General features: G+C 48.0%; 1 protein-coding gene across 3 annotated transcripts in view; it reads left to right on the top strand.

Annotated features, from left to right (window-relative positions):
* PEMT (phosphatidylethanolamine N-methyltransferase) overlaps positions 1-17,333 on the top strand; it is an 87,008-nt gene that overhangs the window by 43,791 nt on the left and 25,884 nt on the right. The window lies entirely within an intron of this gene.

Genomic DNA, 17,333 nt, shown 5'->3' with positions numbered 1-17,333 from the left:
GTCCTTCTCTGGTGAGGTGACTGCAGCATCCCGCCACGGTCTCCCTGTGGGGGCAGGGGCTGGGGCCCGGCAGGGACCGCATCTGCCCTCTTTGGGGTGTCAGCAGCAGGATAAGGGGAAGGCAGAGAACAGGCTGAGGAGGCCTGGTCGAACAGACCGGCGGCTGCGGTGCTGCACTCGGAGCTGGCCCCAAGGACTCCCTCCCCTTCCTCCTTTTTTTTTTGGCTTTACAAATTGGTTTTATTTTCTAGTTGTATTCCTTTTCTTTTAAAATGTTTTTTTTCTTTTTTTTTATTGTAGTAAAATACACATAACATAAAGTTTACCATTTAACCATATTTAAGTGTACAGTTCAGTGGTATTAAATACGTTCACCTTCTTGTCCGACCATCACCACCATCCATCTCCAGAACTCTTTTCATCTTGTAAAACTGAAACCTCACACCCATTAAACAACTCCCACTCCCCCCACCTAGCCCCTGGCAGCCACCTTTCTGCCTTTTGTCGGTACGAGTCTGACGCCTCTAGGTAGCTCACATAAGTGGAATTATGCAGTGTTTTTCCATTAGTGACTGGCTTATTTCACTCAGCGCAGTGTCCTCAAGGTTCATCCATGTTGTAGCATGTGTCAGCATTCCCTTCCTTTTCAAGGCTGAATAATATGCCGTTGTATGCATATACCACATTTTGTTTATCCATTCATCCATTGATGGACATTTGAGTTGTTTCTCTGTTTTAGCTATAGTGAATAATGCTGCTATGAACACAGGTGTACAGATCTCTTTGAGACCCTACTTTGAATTCTTTTGGGATAATACTCAGAAGTGGGATTGCTGGATCATATGGTAGTTCTATTTTTAATTTTTTGAGAAACTTTCATACTGTTTTCCACAGTGGTTGCACCATTTTACATTCCCACCAACAGTGCATAAGGTTCCAATTTCTCTGCATTTTCACCAGCATTTTTTCCTGTTTTTTTTGATAGTCGTCATCCTAATTCTGTAAGATGATATCTCATTGTGGTTTGATTTGCATTTCCCTAATGATTAGTGATGTTGGTATCTTTTCGTGTGCTCGTTGGCCACTCATATATCTTCTTTGGAGAAATGTCTAGTCCTTTGCCCATTTTTGAATCACGTTGTTTGTTTGTTTTGTTGTTCTTCCTTCCTTCTTTCCAGGGCAGCACCGGCCATTCAGGACGTGGCCATCTTTGTAAACAAGGTGTTAGAGACCTTGGTTTGAAACTCGGACGGATACAGGAAAAGGAGTCAAATAGGTGGTCATTGTCCAGCCCTGAATCTCTTCAGGTTCACCCCGTCTGTTCACAGAGGCTGTGAAGGGCCTCTGAGGTGGGCCTTACTGCAGAGTCAGACTGCCTGCTCCCTGACCTGCCAGGGCCTGGGTTTGGTGCTGGCTAAGGGTGAATTTCCCATGGGTTTGGGGGTGTGGGCCTCATGCCTCCCCCTCAGGCTCAGATAGACCGTCAGCACCTCGAATGAGAGCAGCTCGAGGAAGAGCCCCAGGTCCCCGCTGGGCCAGACCACCTCCCACACCATTCCAGCCAATGCAGGGTGTGTGCCGCCAAACCAAACCTGGGCGGAAGGGCCCCAGGTGTGACAGGCCCTCGTGAAGACAGGGCTGCTCCATGCTGCTAGGGCCTGCCCAAGCCCACAGGAGCCACATTTCAGTGAACTCATCCTTACAGTCTGTTCTTTCCGCTGCCTCCCAGCCTCTAGCGGGGAGGGCTGATGGAGTGCAAGACAGAGGGTGACAGGGTCCCCAGGTCCCCTTGCCCCAGGAGGAGAGACTGGGAAGCGGCCTGGTATGCTTTGGGACCAGAAGTGCTGGCTGTCTCCCGGCTGTCTCTCCTGGGGCAGGTGGAGGAGGCCTTTGGACATGGCTTAGGTGGTTGAGTGAAGCCAAGGACAGACGCTCGAATCCGAGTGAGGGGAGAGGGTGCCGTGAAGCTGGGTGTGGGGTTTGTCCTCACTCAGGCTCACAGCTCCCGAGAAGGCCCCACTGCAGCCAGGTACGGTTCTGATGAGACAGACCACTGGCCGGGCTCCTTGTGGGGCATCTTTATGGGTGAAGAGAGGTCTGGACGGCGCCGAGGGACAACAGACTTTCCGGGGTAGGTGGGGGTCGGTGCAGAACCTCCGTGCCAGCGCGGAGGCCGGGGATGTTGCAGGCCACAGCCGTGCAGGAGTCGTAACCAGAGCCAGACCCGGTGAGAAGCCCCTTGCTCGCTGTGTGACCTTGGCAAGTCGCCTCCGTGGAATAGGCACCCTCTTGTCCGTCCGTCACGGGGTTGTGGGGCGAGTCAAGTGGCAGGAGAGATGGCAGCAGTCACGGTGTGAGCGTCGGCCCCCATTCTGAGAGCTGTGGCTGTTGGTACCCCACCAGCCCTCCCTCCACTGGCGGGAGAGTGTGTCCTGGAGGCCGCCATCACAGTGGAGAGAACCACAGGAGCCACAGCCACGCCGTGGTTTACACGGCTTACAGTTACTGCAACTGTCATTCCCACCAGCAGTGCACGCGGGTTGCGTTTTCTCCACATCCTCGCCGACGCTTGTTATTTTCTGTCTTTTTGATGATGGCCATTCAGACAGGTGTGAGGTGGTATCTCATTGTAGTTTTGATTGCATTTCGCTGATGATGAGTGATGTTGGGCAACTTCTCATGTGTCTGTTGGCCTTTTGTGTGTCTTCTTTGGACAAATGTCTATTCAGATCCTTTGCCCATTTTTTAATCAAATTATTTGATTTTTTGCTGCTGAGTTGTATGAGTTCTTTATAGATTCCGGATGTTAACCCCTTATTGGATTTATCAGTTGCAAATGTCTTCTCATTCAGTTGCCTTTTCGTTTTGTTGATGCTTTCCTTTCCTGGGCAGCTTTTTGGTCTGATGTGGCCCCACTTGTTTGTTTTTGCTTTTGTCGCCACTGCGTGAGGAGACAGATCCAAAAAAATATTGCACAGATGGATGTCAAAGAGTTTACTTCCTGTGTTTTCTTCTAGGACTTTCATGGTTGCAGGTCTTATGTTCAAGTCTTTAATCCATTTTGAGTTGAGGCCGTTCTTTCATATATATTTGTCTGTGTTTTTGTTGTTTCAGGTGAGAGGCTCAACGCCATCCATCGTGGTTGGAAGTAGGAAGGGCAGCAGAAATGTCTTAATATCATTTAATATTCAGCCGTGTTCCATTTTTCCTGATTGTCTCAAAAGTGCCTTTGTACAGTTAGTGTGCTCGACTCAGGACCCCAGGAAGCTCTACACTTTGCATTTGGCTGACGTGATTCTTAGTCCCTTTTAATTTAGAGTCGTGTCCCGTCCCTTCTCTCCATGTCAGTTATTTATTGAAGAAACTGAGTCATTGTCCAGTAGAATTTTCTGGGTTCAAGTGATTATATCTTTGTGATACCTTCTAACATGTTCCTCTATTCCTCTATATTTCCTGCAAACTGATAGTTAGATACAAAGAATACTGCATAGAATGTGCTGCACGTTCGGTTGAAATGTATGACATTGCCGACGTTTGGCTATTTGCCTTACAAAATGGCAGTTTTCTGTTCAACCTCATGTTTCCTGTTGCATCACGTCATGAACCCCCACTTTGAGGGACACTGAGATGGACCAGTGGATACGGGAGGTCAGCCTGACCCTCCTGTCAGCTTCTCCACCCCTTCCCTGATGGTTTCAGTCGCCTGGGTCCCTTATCTACTTGGGTGTTGCAGAATGGTGATATTTTAATTCTGTCTTTCCTCCTGCATTTATTGGCTGTGATTTGTCTGTAAGGAAGAACTTTTCCTCATCAATGATTTGGTTACCGTGAAATACAGTCCACTTACCAACGGCAGGATGAATGTTTAATTTTCCCCTTTTTTAAAACCGATTTTCAAAATAATGTGTTAGTGTCCTAGCAACCTCCAGAAAGCTCGATGATGGGTGTGTGTGTGTGTGTATGCGTGTACGTGCATATATTTGACAATTTCAGCTTGCTGTGGTTGCTTTTGTTGCTCAGTGCCCCTTTTCAGCCAGCTTGAAGTTTCCTCAGTGTTCTGACATTTCCACTCGCATCTTTGACAGCATCCGTTCTCAGGCTCCACATCTTGTGCGTTTCCTGTTCTAGACCTGGGATTGGCCTTTGAACAAGGAGCCCTGGTGACTGTGAGTGGAAAGTGATTTTAGAGACCACAGTCTGGATGCTAGGGGTGCTCACTGCAGCTGGAGTGGCCGCTTTTGTGGCTTGAGCTAGGAAAAATGAATTTTTTAGAAAGAAATAAATCATAAGTCCGTACTGATATTTCCATTCTCAAAGTTTTTCCTTAACTTCAAAAATTTTATTTTTGTATCCCTTTTCTCTTGAGTGGGAAGCTTGGCTCCTAAATACATTAACATAATTAATTTATGTATAGTCAAAATAACAATACCTATGTTATTACTAACAGTATATTCACTGGATGCAGTTTAGAATTTCTTTCTGGGTCTTTATTTATTTTTTTGTGTGTGAGGAAGATAGCCCTGAGCTAACCTCTGTTACCAATCCTCCTCTTTTTGCTGAGGAAGACTGGCCCTGGGCTAACATCCATGCGCATCTTCCTCTACATTATATGGGCTGCCGCCACAGCATGGCCTGACAAGTGGTGCATCAGTGTGCGCCTGGGATCCGAACCTGCGAACCCCGGGCCGCAGAAGCAGAGCACGTGCACTTAAGCACTATGCCACCAGGCCGTCCCCTCTTTCTGGTTCTTTTTGTCCTTAGGCTATATTATTGCATGAGGGAGAATTAATCAAAATACTATGTTTAAAACTACTTGAAAACAATTTCATATACAGTTAGGTTCCTTTATTTCATTTTTGGATTTTTAGCCATTGCTTTGTTTTTACAAAACATTTGCGTGGTCCCATGGTCAACATTATAAAACAAAAGACATCCTTAAATGCCTGGCATCGATCCCCTTCTGCTGTCCCCTCCCTCACCTATAGGTAATAGTTTTTATTAGCTTTTGGTTTACCCTTCCACTGTTGCTTTGTGAAAACGTACACAAGTGTTTGTGCCCCCTTTCATACACCGCAGGCAGGGTGCACGTTCTCCTGCGCCTGCGTCTTCCGCCTGGTGACGTGTCCTGGAGCTCACACTGTAACACAGGCGGAACTCCTCCTCCTGCCATTCCCCAGGGTGCGGCTGTGCCACGCTTTGTTCCGCCTGTCACCTGCCGATGGACGCTGGGCTGGGCACCCTCGTTAAAGGATGTTACATAGTGCTGGAGCCAGGAGGGGGACCCGGAGCCTGTGTTCTTGACCGTTTGCCGGGACTCGCTCCCCTCGGCTCTTTCTCCTGCCCCACCTCTGCGGCTCTGAGAGCATGGCCTGCCTCCCCATCTCCTCTTCCTGCTCCACAGCCATTGTAAATCGGGAGGTCAAAGCAGTGTGAAGGGGTAGGAATGCCAAGTACAGGCAGGAGACCCAGAACCATCCCTTCCCTCCCTGCACCATGGCCCCTCGGGTGTGATGTGAGGTCGTGCTGCTGTGCTGGGACCCATGGACTGTCTGGGGTGGGCAGCTGGTGCCAGGTTAACAGAAGGCTTTGTGCCCTGGCTTCCAAAGTATGATTTGGGGACCCGCTCCCAGGCAGTCAAGTCGATGTGAATTCACTGCAAGAGGAGGTCTTGGATGTACCTCAAAATTGGTGTGTTCGCTTGACAAGCTGCTGGAAGGTGTCCAGTGAGCAGGTGATGACCAAGTGAGGTCGTGGGCAGCTGTAAAAGGGCAGTTCAGCCGTGGGAAGCTGTTGGACACTGCCCTGTGCTGCTGGTTCTGCATCTTGGAGGGGTCCTGGCCCAGGCTTAGGGCTCCAAGGACTGAGAGGGCACTCTGGCCAGATCGGAGCAGGCCCCAGAAAGGAGCCGGTTCTTTGCACACCTGGAAGGACGGGGGAGCTGTGTGTCGGGAAGGGCAGGTGCGAGCCGGCCCACATGCTCGGTTGCTCATTCACTTGCTGGCCCGGGGGCTCCCCCGGGCCAGGTGGAGACGTGCCCCGGCTCTGCCTCTCACCTTGCCCTTCCCCAAGGGCCCTTGGACCCCTCCCCTCTGCATGGAGCTCTCCAGCTCCCAGTCAGTGACTCCCTGCCCCTGCTGGCCCCTATGAGCCCTTGCTCCCTTTAAGATGGAACCACCTGGGCGGGCCCCACTGAATGTCCCCAAAGGGTGGGCAGAAGCAGAGGAGAGAAGGTCAGAGAAATTACTCACCAGTCATGTTTGGTGGGAAGCCTCAGAGCTTTTGTATGTTCACTCATGCATTCATTCATTCACGCAGACTAGTGTTCACTGGGCTCCTCCTTTCTTGGTAGCCCTGTGCGATACAACAGCAGTACGCACAGAGGTGGGATGTCATGTGAACTCTTAGGCCAGGTCCAGAATTCCTCAGGGGAGTGTGTGACAGGCGTTCAGAGGAGTGAGAAGGTTCTGGTTGAGGCTGGGGTGATCAGGGCAGCTCATGGGTGTGGGGAGTGGGTGGAGTCTTGTGGGCGGGGGTGGGGCCCCATGGCAGGCTGGAGGAGCTGGAGGCACAAGCAGAAAGGCAGAAGGACAGCAGTAGGGCCTGTGTGTGTCTGGCAGGGGAGTGGACCGCATCGTCTGAACTGCATCATGGGAAGAGGGGTTCTCACTTTTGGGCCATGGGCCTCTTTGAAAACCTCATGGAAACCGGCTCCTCCTCAGCAAAAGCTATAATGCAAAAGCACTTTGCTCCTTGCTTTAGTTTTGGGATGTTCACTGGGCCTGTAATGTGCCCGGGTGCCCAGGTTGAGAACTCTAGACTGGATTGTGGGGGGCATGACTCGGCTGAGGGATTCAGAGATCCTGTGGCTGCCGCTGGGCTTTGAGTGGGTTTAGCCATAGAAGCACACAGAGGGCCAGGGGAGGGGCCTTTGTTGAGCACTGAGGGCTGGCTGGGGCCGTGAGGGACTGCAGCTGGGCGGGCCTGGTGCCCAGTGTGACCCGGGGTCTGTCCGTCCTCTCCTGGGGATGCTGGTCCACAACATACTTTCTTCATCTGCACTGCAGCGGCCCGTTAGGCCAACAGCCAGGCCTTCTTTATGCCTCTCAGCTCCCACCCAGTTGTCCACACCGCCACGATCTGAAGCTTTGCCACTCCCCACACCTGCACTCCGAGCATTTCATGTGAGCTAACTCATTTAATCCTCAGGGCAGCGCCATGGGGTAGTATATTGTTAGCTCCGTTTTATGGGTCAGGAGACTGAAGCAGAGAGAGGGGAAATAATCCACCCAAGGTCACCCAGCTAGTAAGTAGAGGAGCTGGTGTTTGAACCCAGAACCCAACGCTCCTAACCAGCATGCTCTCCTGCTGGGCGCCAACAATTGGTTGTTTAGTGAACAGGAAGGAGCCTCTGTCTTTTAAATAAATGGGGTATGTAAAAAATCCACTCTCAGTAGCCCTCACTTCAAGGACATGTAGGAAGTTTGAGAGGCAAAGGGGAGGATGTCTCCAGAAAAGGGCCTCACCGAGTGGAGAGATGGTTCTCAAAGCCTCTGCATGGGCTCTGCTAGTCTCCTCCCATGGCCCTTGCTTTTGTCCTGTAGACACCCAGAGGAAGGGGCTGGTGCTGGTGCTTTCGGTGAATGAAGCATCCTTGGCTTTAATTATCATTGTTAAATTGCATATATTACATAAAAACAAACACCATTGTTAAAACTTTTGAAATAACTTCCTGTGATTTTTTTCTTCTGTTTTCTTTTCAAAACTCTACTATCTAGCACAATACCTGGCATATAGTAGATCCCCCAGGAAATGTTGGATGAATAGGTAGACGGACAGGTGAATGGGTGGATGGATGGATGGTGAGTGAATGCGTGGATGGGTGGTAGATGGAAGGATGGATGGATGATGGATGGATGGGTGGATGGATAGCGGGGTAGGTGGATGGATGGGCGGATGAGTGGATGGATGGGCGGTAGGTTGGTGGATGGGCGGATGGGTGGATGGATGGGGGATAGGTGGATGGATGGGCAGATGGGTGGATGGTTGGGGGGTAGGTGGATGGATGGGCGGATGGGTGGATGGATGGGGTAGGTGGATGGATGGGGGTAGGTGGATGGATGGGCGGATGAGTGGATGGATGGGGGTAGGTGGATGGATGGGCAGATGGGTGGATGGATGGGGGTAGGTGTATGGATGGGCGGATGGGTGGATGGATGGGGGTAGGTGGATGGATGGGGGTAGGTGGATGGATGGGCGGATGGGTGGATGATGGGGGTAGGTGGATGGATGGCGGGGTAGGTGGATGGATGGGCGGATGAGTGGATGGATGGGGGTAGGTGGATGGATGGGCGGTAGGTAGGTGGATGGGCGGATGGGTGGATGGATGGGGGGTAGGTGGATGGATGGGCAGATGGGTGGATGGATGGGGGTAGGTGGATGGATGGGGGTAGGTGGATGGATGGGCGGATGAGTGGATGGATGGGGGGTAGGTGGATGGATGGGCGGATGGGTGGATGGATGGGGGGTAGGTAGGTGGATGGGCGGATGGGTGGATGGATGGGGGGTAGGTGGATGGCTGGGCAGATGGATGGGAGGGTAGGTGGATGGATTGAATGGAAGGATATTTCTCATAACCTTCCAAAGCTGGAGACTCTCTCATCTTTGGACTGTAGGCACTGAAAGGACCTCCTAGATCTCCATATCTCCATCACTTGTGCCCTCACCCACATGCCTCTCATCTTCTCAGTTGCCGTCACCCACACTCACTGTATCCCCAGTGGGATGCTCAGACAGTCACAGGATGCTCGGCAGGTCCTGGCTCTCCCAGGTTCCAGCAGGTGCCACTGGGTTGTCAGCATCCCTGAGTGAGAGTATCCCAAGGACACACTTACTATTTCCTGGCCCTGGGCTGAGCACATCATGTAGATCCTGTATAATCCCACAGCAACTCTCTGTGGCAGCTATTATCCTTGTTTCAAGCAGAGGAGATGGCCTGAGGGAACGCAGTCTGTAAAGACTGGGGCCAGGATCCAAGCCTGGGCCTGTGGAGCCTGCGGCTGAACCTGGCAAGGCCCCTGCTGGTTTACACACAGGAGTTCTAGGTCTCCAGTCACCGACATAACCAGTCACACAGTCTGTGCTTGTGCCTGTGGTCCCTGGGCCTTAAACCCAGCAGGCCTCAGGTCTCAGTGGCAGGGACATGTCACAATGCGATGCTGGTGGTTCCTGGCTCAAACACATCACGTTGTCTCGAGGACTTGCTGAAGGCAGATTTCTGCTTTCCTGTGGACACGGACAAGAGTTATCTTTGCAGCTAACGGGGCTGCCCATCTCAGGGGCACATGGGGGCAAGGCTTACGTGCTGGAGGCCTGAAGCAGGAAGTCCCTCTGCTGCGCCTGCTGGAGGCTGTGAGAAACCCGGAGTTCTTGTCTTCTTTTGTAGTTTACAGCTGACTTGGTTGAGATAACGTGGAGTTAAGTGAGTCGCCTGCAGACACTCAGCTGGCTGGTGGCAGTCAAGGCTAGGGTGGCGTCCCTGGATTTCCATTCCATTCCAGTTTTCCTCCTGCTCTGCTCCACCAGCCTGTTCCTGTCTCTTCTGCCCTAGCACAGGGCCTGTGGGAGAGATTTGCAAAAAAAAGAAAAAAAAAAGGACAGAAATGCAGAGCCTCGGTTCAATTTGGGTTTCAGGTAAACAACAAATGCAACATTTGGGACAACTTATACTAAAACTTATTTGTTGTTATCTGAAATTCAAATTTACCGGAGGTAGGGGGCTGTATTTATCTGGCAACCCCAGGGAGAGGGAATTTGGGCATGGGGTAGGGAAGGGTTGGGCTAGTCCATCTCCATTTGGGGATTCTGGAAATCTAGAGGACAAGCAAAGCCAGGAGCGGTGACAGCAGAGTGCTCTAGCGTCTTGTTCTTCTGCCTCCTGCTGCACGCACAGCCCACGACGGTGACCTGCGTCATCCCACATCCCCCTTGTGGCCAGCCCCCTGCGGTCGTGCTCCGTTGCCTGCCTCCGGCCCCTTAATCGGATGAAGTGTGCAGATGGGCGCAAGAGGAAGGGAAAGTGCAGCTGCCAGGCAGGCAGGGAAATTAACCTCGGATCCAGCGAGGCCACTGGCTGCTGATTTATTGATTGCCTTGAAATAACAGCCCGATCTAATAGAGGCCATCCAGAGGCAGACAGTAGTTCTTCACGGGATTCGCTGTTTCCTCTTTCCCTTTTCCACATGGCCTGGTCCCAGGCTCTGCTGCCTTTTGTTATTAGATTGCTCTGAAAGTACATTTATCACCCCACCGTTTCCCAGGTGAAGGGGCAGGTGAGGGGAGGCCATCTGGGAGGCCAGGGGAGGCCGAGGGGTCCCTAAAGGGCCCTGGGAAGAAAGAACTTTCATTGTCCCCAGAACAGTGGCAGCCTGGTGGAGGGCCCAGCCTGCGAGTCCAGGCCTGAGTGCTCACCTAGGCTCTTCCAAGCCCTTGGTTTGCTTGGCTGCAGAATGGGCTTCCCTCTCGGCCTCCCAGGAGTGTGCTGAGAGTATAAGCAGCGGGAGGAGTGTGGGCTCTGGGCTCGGGTCCGGCCAGTCACAGTGGGCGTCCTTGGACATGTCTGATACGCCTCATTAAAACGGGGGATGGACTCGGGGCTCCGTGTGTCGGGTGGAAGAGGCTGCCATGGCACGGACATTGGCAGCTGTCTCCATCTGTCCTTAGAGCTCAGATTCAACAAGGAGTAGGTTTTTAAAAATCAGCTTTATTGAGGTATAGTGTGTGTAGAATAGAATGCACACATTTTAAGTGTACAGTGTGATGAGTTTTGACAATTGTATATGCCCTGATCAAGATGCAGAACATTTCCTTCCCCAAAACGTCCTCTCTTGCCCCTTCCTCGTCAGTCTGCCCTCCATGCCGCAGCCCCCAGCCCAGCGACGCTGCTCTGATCTCTGTCGGTATAGGTGGGTTCTGCCCGTTCCAGAACTTCATGTACGTGGAATCACACGGAAGGCTCTCTTCTGTGTCTGGCTCCTTTGGCTCGCATGAAGTTGATGACAGCTGTCCCTTTGCACCGCTGAGTAGCGTTCCATCGTGCGGGGGGCCGCACATTGTCTGTATGGTCCATTCGGCAGGTGTCAGGTGTCTGAGAGGCAGAGCCGTCATCAGGAGCGCAGAAGGCCACCTGCTCCCCTTCCGCCTCAGGTTACTGCTGCGGAAACAGCTCCAGAGAGCGAAACAGCTCCAGAGAGCGAAACTCCCCAAGTGTGGAGGACAAACGGCACAGGTCCCGCACCCAGGGCTCCTGACCCCTGCCTAGTGCCCCTTGACGCCGGGCCTGCCAGAGGGTCAGGTGTAAGGACACAACACCGTATGTAGTTTCTGACAGACTTCAGTGTCATTTTGAAAGCGTTATCCCGTCAACTGGGAGGAAAAAAAATCAATGGACTTTAAAGCTATATCTTAAAGTCACGTAGTCACACCGCATAACAATGTTTCAGACAACCCCGGACTGTATATACGGTGGTGGTCCCATGTGATTATAATGGAGCTGAAAAATTCCTATCGAGTAGTGATGCCATAGTTGTCGTGACACATTACTGACATGTTTGTGGTGATGCTGGTGTAAACAAACCCACTGTGTGCCAGTCGTATAAAGTATAGCACACACAATTATGTACAGTACATAATGCTTGATAATGATAATAAATGACTGTGTTACTGGTTTATGTATTTACTACACTATACTTTTATCATTATTTTAGAGTGTAATCTTTCTACTTATTAAAAAAGAAAAGTTTACTGTAAACCAGTATACCATGTTATACCGGCAGCAGCCTCATACATCCCGTGTTTACCGTCTCTTGTTTGCATCATTTTCTCTTGTGCTTGATTTAATCTCCTGTTGTTTTGTTCATCGTGGCCCCTAAGCATACAAAATCCACTGCTAATGTTGCCAGTAAGAGGCCACGTCGAGTGATTGACCTGGAAATGAAATTAAAAGTGATTAAGAACTACGAAGGTGGAAAATCAGTGATGGTTGTTGCTCGCCAGTCAGGCATGTCCCATTCCACCATAGCTACGATCTTGAAGAACAAGAATAAAGTGATGGAAGCTGTTAAAGGATCTGCTTCATTGAAGGCAACGAGACTAATGAAAATTCAAGAAGGAACTATATCAGACATGGAGAAATTTCTGATGACCTAGATTGAAGACCAGACACAGGATCGTATCCCTCTCAGCACCATGACAATCACGGCCAAAGCACAAATTTGTGATGTTTAAAGAAAAGGCTGGACCCGACTACGATGTTAAATTTACTGCTAGCTCTGGGTGATTTAAACGATTCAAGAATGATTATTCATTACATAATGTGAAAGTGAATGGTGAGTCTGCGAGAGTTGATGTGAAGGCAGCTGAAGAATTTTTGGGAACTCTAGATAAGCTGATTGTGGAGGAAAATTACTTGCCAGAGAAAATATTCAATATGGATGAAACCTCCCTGTTCTGGAAATGGATGTGTGAAAGGACTTTCATCCATAAGGAGGCCAAGTCAATGCCAGGATTCCAGGCTTTGAAGGACAGGACAACAGTCCTGCTTGGGGGCAACGTTGCAGGCTGCACACTGAAACCCTTTCTGATCTGGCACAGTGAAAACCCCAGGGCCTTCAAGCGTATCAGTAAGCACACGCTGCCAGTTACCACAGGAGCAAGAAGAAGTCACGGGTGACCCAGTTCCTCTTCCAAGCTGCCCTCCTGAATTGCTGTGCCAGCGAAATGGAGAAGTACTGTTTGGAGAATAACATACCTTTCAAGATTTTGCTTATTGTTGATAACGTTCCTGGGCATCCTCCTTTAGGTGATCTTCATCCCAATATCAAAGCAGTGTTTCTCCCTCCAAACACCACCTCTTTGATCCAACCAATGGATCAAGGAGTTATAGCAGCTTTTTTTGTGTGTGTGTGAGGAAGATCAGCCCTGAGCTAACATCCATGCCAATCCTCCTCTTTTTGCTGAGGAAGACCGGCCCTGAGCTAACATCTATTGCCAATCCTCCTCCTTTTTTCCCTTTTTCTCCCCAGAGCCCCAGTAGATAGTTGTATGTCATAGTTGCGCATCCTTCTAGTTGCTGTGTGTGGGATGCCGCCTCAGCATGGCTGGACAAGTGGTGCGTCGGTGCGCGCCTGGGATCCGAACCCGGGCTGTAGCAGCTTTTAAGGCCTACTACCTGAGGCGGACCTTTGCCCAGGCTATTGCTGCAACTGAGAAGACACTGATGCGATTCTGAAAGGATTACAACATCTGTGACTGCATCAAGAACGTTGCTTGGACTTGGAGTGATGTCACCAAGGAGTGTGTGAATGGCATCTGGAAGAAGACACTCAAGAGGTTCGTCCATGACTTCAAAGGATTTGCCAAGGATGAGGACGTTGCAAAAATCAACAAGGCTGTGGTTGAGATGCAAACAACTTTAACCTGGGTGTGGGTGAGGATGACTAGAGGTGGTTCCTGAGCAAATGACTCAAGTAATGAGGCGCTGGACCTGGAAGAGGAATGCATAGCCAGAGAAGAGGAAACTGCAGGAGAAGAAAAAGAAGAAGAACCCCCAGGAAAATTCACAGTGAAGGGTTTAGCAGAAGGTTTTGCAGACCTCAATAACCTCCTTAAAAGGTTTGAAAACGTGGACCCCAACACTGAAAGGTTTCCGTTAATAGAGAGGAATGTTCATGGTGTATTATCTGCTTACAAGCATAACTATGATGAAAACAAAGAAACAAACCAAACAAACCACCATGGACATATTTCTGAAAAGAGTGACACCTCCTCAAGAAGAGCCGCAGGCAGGTCCTTCAGGAGATATTCTAAAAGAAGGCGTTGTTATCATAGGAGATGACAGCTCCGTGCGTGTTATTGCCCCTGAAGACCTTCCAGTGGGACAAGATGTGGAGTGGAAGACAGTGATATTCATAATCCCGACCCTATGTGGGCCTAGGGTAATGCGTGTCTTAGTTTCTAACAGAAAAAGGTTTAAAAAGTAAAAAAAAATTAAAAATAGAAAAAAAAGTGTGTAGAATAAGGATACAAAGAAAAAATATTTTTGTACAGCTGTACAATGTGTTTGTGTTTTAAGCTAAGTGTTATTACAAAAGAGTCAAAAAGTTTTAAAAAATTAATTTTGAAAAGTAAAAAAGTTACAGTAAGCTAAGGTTAATTTATTATTGAAAAAAAATATTTAGTGTATCCTAAGTGTGCAGTGTTTATCAAGTCTACGGGAGTGTACAGTGATATCCTAGGCCTGCACATTCCCTCACCATCACTCACTGACTCTCCCAGAGCAACTTCCGGTCTGCAAGCTCCATTCATGGTGAGTGCCCTATACAGGTGCACCATTTTTTATCTTTTACACCATATTTTTACTGTACTTTTTCTATGTTTAGATACGTTTAGATACATAAATACTTACCATTGTGTTAGAATTGCCTCCAGGATTCAGTACAGTTAACATGCTGTGCAGGTTTGCGGCCTAGGAGCAATAGGCTATACCATACAGCCTAGGTGTGTAGTAGGCTATACCATCTAGGTTTGCGTAACTACACTCTATGATGTTCGCACAAGGATGGAATCGCCTAACGAGGCATTTCTCGTAACGGATCCCTTTCGTTAAGAGATGCATGACTGTACTAGGAACAGGTGTGCCAAAGGTAGCTCATTTGAAAAACAACTGGGCTACTGAGGAGGGTGGAAAGAGGGCCCTCTCGTGGATAGAAGGAGCCCTGGGTTAGGAGCCTGAGGATTGTTCTGCTGCCCCTCTTTCTGGCTGTGTGACCCCTCGGGTCACTTCTGAGGGGCCTCTGCTTCCTTACATGTAAATGGAGCTAACATCACCCGTGCCGAGGCCTGTTTGGAGGGTTAAGTAACCTCAAGTAAAAGCACTTTTGAAATCGTGAGATGCTGAATCAATGGTCATTGTGATTATCATTGTTAGTGTCTTAGAGACCCCAAGGGTTCTTGGACAGTTGCCGAAACGTGCTGCCCCCCTGGAGCTCCCTCTGCCTGGACATCCTGTCTGCCCTTGCTACTTGAGTCTGTTGATGGTTTCCTTTGCTGTGCAGAAGCTTTTTAGTTTGATGTGGTTTCACTTGTTAATTTTTGCTTTTTTTGCCTTTTCCCTTGGTGTAAAATCCAAAAATCATCATGATGACCAACGTCAAGGAGTTTATTGCCTATGTTTTCTTGTAGGAGTTTTATGGTTTCAGGTCTTATGTTCAAATCTTTGAATCATTTTGAGTGAATTTTTGTGTATGGTGTAAGACAGGGGTCCAGTTTCGTTCTTCTGCATGTGGCTGTCTGATTTTCCCAGCACCATTTATTGAATACACTGTCCTTTCCTCATTGTATATTCTTGGCTCATTTATTGTGAATTAACTGACATATGTGTGGGTTTATTTCTGGGCTGTATTCTGTTCCCTTGATCTATGTGTCTGCTTTTATACCAATACCATACTGTTTAGATTACTATAGCTTTGAAATTTAGTTTGAAATCCAGGAAGGGAGGTGATGCCTCCAGCTTTGTACTTTCTCAAGATTGCTTTGCCTATTCAGGGTCTTTTGTGGTTCCATACGAATTTAGGATTGTTTGTTCTATTTATGTGAAAAATGCCATTGGAATTTTGATACAGATTGCATTGAATCTGTAAATTGCCTTAGGTAGCATGGACATTTTAACAATATTAGTTCTTCCAATCCATGAGCATGGAATATCTTCCATTTATTTGTGTCATCTTCGATTTCTTTCATCAATGTCTTATAGATTTCAGTGTACAGGTCTTTCACCACCTTGGTTAAATTTATTCCTAGGTATTTTATTCTTCTTGATGCAATCATAAATGGGATTGTTTTCTTTCTTTCTCATAGTTTGTTATTAATGTATAGAAATGCAACTGATTTTAGTACATTGAGTTTTTACCCTGCAACTTTACTGAATTTGTTTATTAGTTCTAATAGTTTTTTTGGTGGAGTCTTTAGTGTTTTCTATATATAATATGATGTCATCTGCAAATAGTGACAGTTTTACTTCTTCCTTTCCAATTTGGATGCCTTTTATTTATTTTTCTTGCATAATTGCTGTGGCTAGAACTTCAAATACTATGTTGAATAAAAGTGGTGAGAGCAGACATCCTTGTCTTGTTCTTGATTGTAGAGGAAAAGCTTTCAGCTTTTCCCCATTGAGTATGATGTTGGCTGTGGGTTTGTCATATATGGCTTTTATTATGTTGAGGTATGTTCTATCTATACCCTCTTTATTGACAGCTTTTATCATAAATGATGTTGAATTTTGTCAAATGCTTTTTCTGTGTCTTTTAAGATGATCATGTGATTTTTAGTCTTCATTTTGTTAATATGGTGTATCATATTGATTGTTTTGCAGATGTTGAACCATCCTTGCATCCCTGGAATAAATCCCAATTGATCATGGTGTATGATCCTTTTAATGTATTGTTTTGGTTTTTTATTAATTTTTAGTTGAGGTATAATTGACATTATATTAGTTTTAGGTGTACAACATAATGATTTGATATTTGTGTATATTGCAAAATGATCACCACAATAAGTCTAGTTGACATCCATCACCATACATAGTTACAGAATTTTTTTTCTTGTGATGAGATCTTTTAAGACTTACTCTCTTAGCGACTTTCAAATATGCAATACAGTATTATTAACCATAGTCAATGTGCTCTACATTACATCCCCTGGACCTATTTATTTTATAACTGGAAGTTTGTACCTTTTGATTCCCTTCACCCATTTTTCCCATCCCCCACACCCTGCCTCTGGCAGCCACCAATTTGTTCTCCATATCTATGAACTTATTATTATTATTTTTTAAGATTCCACATATAAGTGAGATCATACAGTATTTTTCGTCCTCTGTCTGACTTATTTCATTTAGCATAATGCCCTCAAAGTCCATCAATGTTGTCGCAAATGGCAAGATTTCATTCTTTTTTATGGCTAAATAATATTCCTGTGTGTGTGTGTGTGTGTGTATGTATGTATATATACACACCACATTTTGTTTATTTAAAGTATGTTGAGGGCCGGCCCGGTGGCTTAGCGGTTAAGTGCACGCGCTCCGCTGCTGGCGGCCCGGGTTCGGATCCCGGGCGTGCACCGACGCACCGCTTCTCCGGCCATGCTGAGGCCGCGTCCCACATACAGCAACTAGTAGGATGTGCAGCTATGACATACAACTATCTGCTGGGGCTTTGGGGCAAAAATAAATAAATAAAATCTTTAAAGTATGTTGAATTCAGCTTGCTAAGGATTGAGGA

Source organism: Ceratotherium simum, chromosome 16 (genome assembly GCF_057802395.1).
Source record: "Ceratotherium simum simum isolate JZ-2026a chromosome 16, ASM5780239v1, whole genome shotgun sequence".
In the NCBI taxonomy this organism is placed as follows: domain Eukaryota; kingdom Metazoa; phylum Chordata; class Mammalia; order Perissodactyla; family Rhinocerotidae; genus Ceratotherium; species Ceratotherium simum.
This window is presented reverse-complemented; position numbering and strand designations above follow the sequence as displayed.